Genomic DNA, 8,858 nt, shown 5'->3' with positions numbered 1-8,858 from the left:
CTTCTTCCTCCTGTCCCTGAAACGAATGAAAAAGGATATCTCAGGTTAAGGAAGAACGGTATATGATATAAAAATATGATTCAGAAAGACCTAGTGGTTTTCTAGGATTACTTACTCATCGCGTATTGCTTTTGGACGTGGAGGTAAAATGGGAGTACGGGGTGAATGATAGGATTGAGTTTACTCTTTTAGTTATCTCCTTAGTAATAGGAGAAGTAGTGTCTCCACTTCCCACTTTCTTATTTCCTTGTTTGTAGAATCGTGAGCGATCAATGCTATTTGTATTTAAAGACATGTACTTCAACAGAGAAGTTATGAAGAGAAAATTGCAGTAACTTATTATAAAGTCTTTGAGAACCAAAGTGTTCTTGTCCTTTGTTCTTGATAACATTGATTGTCCTAAATTGGGACCTATCAGTGAAGACGGTGGAGATGGGGTTGACTCTGTCGACTTCTTTCTACGGTGAGAATAGACACGTTGTAGTGCAGGTGGCGAGATAGCTTTCGAGGGAGGAGCTTTTCATCTTCTTCATACCGTCGGCTATGGGAGTGGCTGCAGGAGACCGCAGTCTCTCCAGAGTTCTTCATGACAAAAGTTCAGATCTGATTCTGCTATGACCAGACGGTTAATTTGATGATTGCACTTACTGTCCCTAGCTCCCTATCTTTTATATACAGTACAGAAAAGGTGACAAAATCTATCCAATCAAAATTTTGTTATTCTTTACCAATTAGACATATCATAATTTCTAATTTAAACTCTGTAAAAAAAATAGAAAAAATTAGCTAGTATTGAAATTACTATTTAACAGAATCAATGTCAATTAAACAATTATCTTATTATATAAACCTTAGTTTTCAAAGTTACTAATTCATATAATCACGACATGTGTCAAGTATATCGATAATATTTTGATATTTGTGAAAAAAAATATTTAATAATTATAAGAAAATTAAAAAATTCTAAAAATAAAAGGATTACAATTAATATTTTTGATTGTATATAAAACCAAAAGTAATATATTATATCACTAATTCTAATAGGAAAATTATCTATTAAATTACTAATTTCAATGGGAAAATATGTGCAATTAATAAGGAAAATATATGCAATTTAATTACAATTATTATTAATTATAATCATATAGTAAAACATTAATATTTTTGAGAGTATATAAAACCAAAAGTAATATATTATATTACTAACTCTAATAGGCAAGTTATCTATTAAATTACTAATTTCAATAGGAAAATATGTGCAATTTGATATGATCATGAGACCATCCAAGACGACCCTTGAGTCTTGCTCAACACGAACGAAGTCAAAGATCAACTCTTCCTGCCAAACTGCTATTTGGGATACATTCTTACTGCATCTAGAGCATATCTCGAAGTTGAATCAGTCCAATCTGAGTTTAGGTGAAGGAGTTATTCATTTTACAAATCAGGTGAACTCATGGCTACGCGACTTAGACCTACGAGCATTCAAAGGAGGATTCCGACCAAGCCATAAGTATTCAAGCTATGAACAAAACTTTTCTGAAATCTTGATCCATCCTAGAACCACTGAGAATTGGAAGCATGTTAAAATCAGTTCATACTTGAAAGATATGAATATTTCAAGTCAGTGGATCTGTCCTAGTTCTAGTTTCGCGTCTGAGCCAAAGATCATGTTACACAAACCAACTCAGAATCAATTTCGACACGAAATCAACTGAAGGATGTCAATGGATCTCTTATGTTTCCAACAATCTCAATAAAACAAGATTTGGCCAAAAAACCACAGAGTTACGTCTCATTTGCCAAAGGAGGTGAATCTAGTTCTTAACTTGATAAGTTTCAGGTCCTGTTGGTTTAAGAGCTTCCAGAATTATGTTTGGTAACCAGGAGTTGTTTCAACTTAGCCCAAGATGAAGTAATGATACAGCCCAAGTTGTTTCTCATTAGAAAGTTAGATCAAGGAGAAGTGACGAAAATTGGAGTTCAACTCACCTTGGGAAGGCAAACTTCAAGAGTTGAATCTTCATTCAACTATCTATCTTTATTGTTTTAGTTTCAAAAATAGTTAATACTTGGCTATGTTACCAAATTTTCTTATCCTATATAAACTAATGTAAGAGCAAAGAAATAATAAATCAACTTTTTTTATAAAACCTTTTCTTTTCTTTGAGAGTGATTCTCTTCTGTTCTTGTGAGCAAAACCGATTGTTTGGTGTGATTCCAACAATCAAAACCGACTACTTGTTGTGATTCCAATAGTCAAAACCCCGATCTCCTTGGTGCGAGGCTGAGAGATCCGATTTTTTTGGTGCGAGGCTGAGAGATCCGATCTTTTTGGTGCGAGGCTGAAAGATCAAACCGGTATATCAAGAGTCTTTCCGCAACTCTTGTGCGACCATTCATTCCACCATCCTTATTCTTAAGGCTTCATTGTCTTTAGAGTCAAGATGTCTTTATCAACCAACTCGAAGGTGCCGAATCCTTGGGAGGATCATATCAAGTGGTATCAGAGCCTCAAGAATCATATCAAGTGGTATCAGAGCCTCAAGAATCATATCACAATTAATAAGGAAAATATATGCAATTTAATTACAACTATTATATTATAATCATATAGTAAAAAGAAATTTATGTAGAAAAGTGATGAAAGTATAAAAAGGTTTAATGTGTTAAAATTAGTGATTAACATAATATAAGAAAAATAAGAAATTAATGTAATTTTCTTAATTTTTCCAGTCGGTGAATGATTTGATAGCTTATTTAATATTATGTTGTTATATAAACCTTGTTTTTCAAAGTTAGTAACAAATGTGATCACGACATGTGTCAATTTTAACAATTAAAGATTTTGTCATGTGTTATACAAAGCAACAAGAGTTGTATTCTCTCTCTTACTATTGATTCAATCGTTTAGAGGTTACATATATATAGTAAAGCAAAGGCTTAAACATAAACCGACTTAGACTAAAGACAATATAGCTTATGGGCCTTTGTGTCTTGGACATGTATGGGCCGGTTATGGAAGTCCACTCCAAGTGTTTTACAACACTCCCCCTTGGATGACATAACCGTGCAGATGCTAAGGGATCAGTGCAATACACTGGGGGTGCTGCCTCATTAAAACCTTACCATGAAAACCCAGTGGGACAAAACCATGGGGAAAGAAAAAGAGTACAACATGCATTTCTCCCCCTGTTATTAGCATCACTAAAGTCCTTAAGTCTCCGCATCCCAATCAGGTGCGTGAGCTTCTTGAATGTTGATGTCGGTAGTGATTTGGTGAAGAGATCGGCTGAATTGTCGCTGGACGGAACTTGCACCACTTGAACTTCTCCGGCCTTTTGTAGTTCATGTGTTAAGAAGAACTTGGGTAAAATGTGATTCGTCCGATCTCCCTTAATGTACCCTTCCTTGAGCTGTGCGATGCAGGCCGTATTGTCCTCATGTATAACGGTTGCTTCTTTGTCGTCGGCCATTCCACAATCTGATCGGATGTGTTGAGTCATCGACCTCAACCACACACACTCTCGGCTGGCTTCATGCATAGCTAAGATTTCGGCGATGATTAGAAGATGTGGCCGCAATGGTCTGTTTCATCGAACGCCATGAAATTGTTGTACCACCGTGCGTAAATACGTAGCCGGTTTGAGACCTTGCATTATGTGGATCCGATAAATAACCTGCATCAACAAAACCAACTAAACCTTCTTTGTTATAGTTAGTATAATATAAACCCAAATCAAGCGTTCCTTGTAGGTAACGCAACACATGTTTGATACCGTTCCAGTGCCTTTGGGTCGGACAAGAGCTAAATCTAGCTAGGAGGTTCACGGCAAAACATATGTCTGGTCTAGTGTGGCTAAGCTAAGAACATTAACGCTCCTATATCACTGAGGTATGACACTTCAGGACCGAGAACTTCTTCATCGTCCTTCTTTGGACCAAATGGATCTTTATCCAAATCAAGGCTCCTGATGTTCATATATTTTACCTTGTCTTCCCTTAGTTTTTTCACAACCTTTTCATCTTTTGCTATCCATTTAGGCCATTATTGTGTAGCTTTAGGACTAATCATGCATTAGAGTATAGTTGCATTGCATTTGCATCTTTTCATGCATAAACAGGTGATTTTGGAGCTTAAGGAGCATAGAAGCAATGCTGAGGAGAAGTGAAGCTGTCCTGAGGAGAAAACAAGAGAGTCAAGGCTGTAGAATCAAGGTCCGGAGTCCAACTCGACCGCACCACTCGACCACCACTCGACCGTGTGCTGAGGAGGACTCGACCGAGTGGAGAATGCACGAGAGAAGCCAGCTCGACCGAGCACTGGTCGAGTTGACCGAGCCGTTGACCACTTTGACTTTTTGCATTTTTTAGGGCTTCCACCTCACCTCCTATATAAGGCCCTTGTACTTGCAGCCACAAAAAGAATCCAGCTTTTTAGAGAGTCTAAAACCTAGTTTTTACCTTTTTTAGATATTATTCCTTTTGCACTTTTATTTTATTTTTAGATCTTGTACTTGTTTGAGAGAGAAAGACTAGATTCTTATATTTTGTTTGTTTCATAACTTTCAAAGTATTAAGATTTCGAGTTTATTTCCTTCATCAATATTGTAGATCTCTGTTTCATCTTTCTAATGATGCAAGTTTCATTATTTTCTGGGTTTTTGACATATTTCACCATGTGTTCTTGTGAGTAGTTTGCTTAGGACCTTGAGGATGGGTTAGGCTGGGTTGATCTTGTGGTTTGTTTGATTTGGTCAAGCTTGATTGTTGTAGATCTCTTCTAGGCTAGATGATCTTAATGCTGATCCTATATCTGAGAGGGTAGGGTTTGATTTCAAGCATCTTAGCATCACACCAATGTCTAAGGAGCATAGATAAGGCTAGATCTAGAGCTTACCATTAGGCTTGCTAAGAGATTAGGAGTCTTGTTTGGTTTGAGATGTATTGCTTAATGCCTGCTTGTGTAGATTCTTTTCTTTGTGAGAATAAGTCTAGAATTGCATAGGTTTGATTGTTTCTTGCCATGAGAGTGGATTAAACATGTATTAGAATAGTATGTCTAGAGATCAGCTCAATGTTTGCTTGAGATTTGTTGACCAAGTTAGATAACCACAATGATTAGCTCAGCCCATGAATCCCTCCTCAAGGCCTTCTTTGTTTATTGAAATCTTAGTCTAAATATCATTGCTTGTTGTTGTTTGATTGGTTTTAGCATTGCTCTGTTTTTCTTGTGTCGCTCTGTTTTCACGTTTAAGTCTAGCTCGACCACCCACTCGACCTACACTCGGTCGAGTGCTGCTCGAGTTCATCCCCAGAACTTGTGTTTTTGATTTGTAATTGTCTTGTTTCATTCCTGTTTCATTTTTATTGCATTCACGTAGTTTCCTGTTCATTACTTGTCTTGCATTAGTTCATTAGCATAGTTTCTATCTTTGTTCGAGTTTCATTATAGCTTCAAGTTGTTTGTTCTGTTTGCATTTAGTATCCTGTTCTAGTTGTTTTTACTTTCTGCATTTCATATCTCATTTTAGGATTGTTAGTGACAAACAATCTTTACAATTGGCTTGACTTAGACTCATATGCACATCTTAATTGTTCACAATCACTCAGATAGGATTGACACCTTTTATACTGCAACTGCATAAGGGGAATTGAAACACCCTGACTTCTATTCATTCCATACATCATCATTCCATACATCATTCATTCATACACCACAAAGAAAGTCAGTTTCAATTTGGTGTCGTTGCCCATTTGAGTGTGTTTTGTGACATTTAGGATCATTATTAGTCTAAGATTAAGTTCGTTTTAAACACTTGTGACGTTACTGAACTGGAATCTTCCTTTGCTTGGCTGTTTTGTGTTTCAGGTACCACTCGACCCACCTACTCGACACCACTCGACCGAGCTGTGATCGAGCACTTGATCGAGCCAGAAGCCGGATCAAATTAGCCATTCCTTCCCAGTCGACTCGACCACCCACTCGAGCCTGCGCTCGACCGTGTACCTGTTCGAGTCCGTCGTAGAGTTTGTTGATGCACACAAGGTCAAAAGGCAAAGATAGTCTTCAACAGCCTATTGACAACATCCACAGGCTACAAAAGGGTTTGAGACATAAGCAAGGAAAAGTAGTTCAACAACAACAAGGTCAAGACATCATGGAGCAACAAGCTGTCCATGAGCAAAGACCAAGGCACATTGGTGCAGGAGATGCACCCAATACTCACAACCAAAGGGCTGGAATTGTGCCACCTTCAGTAGTAAACAATAACTTTGAGATCAAGAGTGGATTGATCTCAATGATACAAGCAAACAAGTTTCATGGGTTGCCAATGGAGGATCCACTAGATCACCTTGATGAGTTTGACAGAATATGTGGACTCACTAAGATCAATGGAGTGAGTGAAGATGGATTCAAATTAAGACTCTTCCCATTTTCTCTTGGAGACAAAGCTCACCTTTGGGAGAAGACTCTACCTACTGGAGCTATCACCACATGGGATGCATGCAAGAAAGCTTTTCTGGCCAAGTTCTTCTCCAATGCAAGGACTGCTAGGCTGAGGAATGAGATTTCTGGATTTGCTCAAAGAATAATGAGAGCTTTTGTGAAGCTTGGGAGAGGTTTTAAAGGATTCCAAACTCAGTGTCCTCACCATGGTTTCAGCAATGAGTCACTTCTAAGCACCTTGTATAGAGGAGTGCTTCCAAGATAAGAATGCTTCTTGACACAGCCTCTAATGGCAACTTCCTCAACAAGAATGTGGAAGAAGGATGGGAGTTAGTTGAGAATCTTGCTCATCTGATGGCAATTATAATGAGGACTATGATAGGACCATAAGGAGCTCCTCAACTGATCAAGAGGACAAGTATAAGAAGGATTTGAAGATGGTCAATGAGAAGCTTGACAAGATCCTCCTCAGCCAATCCAAGTCCATTCACTTCATAAGTGAAGAGGAAGCCCCAGTTCAAGAGGGGGAGCCTGAATTTGCTGAGTTGTGTTACATGCAGAACCAGGGAGGATTCAAAGGCTACAACCAAGGGGGTTTCAAGAACAACAATCTCTCTTATAGGAGCACCAATGTGGCCAACCCTCAAGACCAGGTCTATCCACCTCCTCAACCTCAACAGCAACAAAACTACATCCCCAAGCAGCAACACCAAGTGTTCCAGCCCCAATTGTGTCCCCATCAGGGTTTCAAACTAACCATGGCCAGGAACAAGACTTAAGAGCAATGATGCAACAGTTGTTGATTGGGCAAACACAAGGCAAGATTGAGGAAGCCAAGCAGTTTGCTGAGTTGAATCAAAGGCTCACATCACAGTACAATGATCTGAACATGAAGTTTGAAGGTCTCAACTCCAGAATGAAGTATATGGAGAGTAACATTGCCTCTACTTCAGCTCCTAAACCCAACCAACTCCCTGGAAAAGCTGTTCAAAATCCAAGGGAGTTCACTGCAAAAGCCATTCATATCTCTGATGGGGAAGTCACTGAGGACAGTGAAGTCCAAGTTTGGGGGAACTCATTAGTTACTGAAGCCCCAAGTGACGTTTGTGCAAAGCAACTGGAGTCCGGCATCTGGCTCGACCAAGTACTCGAACAGCCACTCGATCGAGCGCATGCTCGAGTGGTCGATCGAGTTGCAGACTCAGAAGCTGTCAAGCCTGCTAAGTACACTCTTCCTGATTACAAGCCACCTCTTCCATTCCCAGGACGTTTCAAAGCACAAAAGATTAAGGAGCTTAGGGAAATCATTGAGAGAAAGGAGATGATGGCTAAGCAACAAGAGGAAGAGAAGGCTTTGAAGGAAGTGGTTGTGATTGAAGAAGCTGTGGTTGAGGAAGTGTTGGCCATACAAGAGATCACCATTGCTTACCAAGAAGAAGAGAGAGGACCTGCCTTGGAACAGTATGATCCATATCCTCTCTACAAAGACTTTTTGCTTGATTTGTCAAAGAAGAAGGCTGAAGCTCAAGATGAGAAGGATCTTGAGGACCTTGGAGGAGTTATCATTCCAATCAAGCTTAAGGATCTAGGTCCATTCTATCTGCCTTGCACACTTAGCTATCTTCACTACAACCAATGCCTTTGTGACTTGGGAGCTTCAACAAGTGTGATGCCATACTCCATAGCACAAAAGCTTGGGAGAACTGATTTCAAGTCCACCAACCTTCATATATGTTTAGCTGATGGGTCAAACAAAGAAATAGTTGGAAGGTTGGAGAATGTCCCAGTCAAGATAGGGAAGGCAAGGGTTCACACTGATTTTGTGGTGTTGGAGATGGACAAGGAACCTGAAGATCCAATCATTCTTGGAAGGCCATTCCTAGCCACAGTTGGAGCAGTTATTGATGTCAAAGAGGGTCTTGTGACCTTGAACATTGCTGAAGATATAGCCATGAAGTTCAACATCCATAACCCAACCAACCTTCCTACCATTGATGATCAACCTTTTTACTATCAAGGACAAAGGAGGTCAAGAAGGTTCAAGTGGTGAAGCAACTCCAAAGGCTAAGCTCTCCTTTCAAGATGATTCTGTGGAAAAGCTTAAGAGGTCAGTTCAAGAGTTGACTAGTATGGTTGAGGATCTTCAAGTTAAGCTGAACAAGAGGTCCTTAAGGAAGGCAAGACCAAGGCTCAAAATCAAGAAGAAACATGGTTTGTGTGTTAAGGGTGAGGTGATCAAGGATCAACTTCACAGTGATCAAGAGGTTCCAGGGAGGATTTCATCACCTCCTTGGTATCTAAACCAAGTCTAAAAAGGACACCAAAGTCAAGCTTAGTGACTTTAAACAAGCTCACTAGGGAGGAAGTCCCTAAGGTATCCTTTGTAAATATGGTTTATTTTCCTTGT

The 8,858-nt window shown here is 39.2% G+C and overlaps 1 non-coding gene across 1 annotated transcript; it reads right to left on the bottom strand.

The window, feature by feature from the left end:
• Positions 1-6,557: 6,557 nt before the first annotated feature.
• LOC147921219 (small nucleolar RNA R71) lies at positions 6,558-6,664 on the bottom strand. Its single transcript, XR_015591877.1, has one exon. It is a non-coding gene; the product is annotated as a small nucleolar RNA R71 (small nucleolar RNA).
• Positions 6,665-8,858: the final 2,194 nt, after the last annotated feature.

This window comes from Camelina sativa, chromosome 19 (genome assembly GCF_030686135.1).
Source record: "Camelina sativa cultivar CO46 ecotype springtype chromosome 19, ASM3068613v1".
Lineage (NCBI taxonomy): Eukaryota > Viridiplantae > Streptophyta > Magnoliopsida > Brassicales > Brassicaceae > Camelina > Camelina sativa.
Note: the sequence above shows the minus strand (reverse complement) of the source record. Positions and strands in the feature narration are given on the sequence as shown.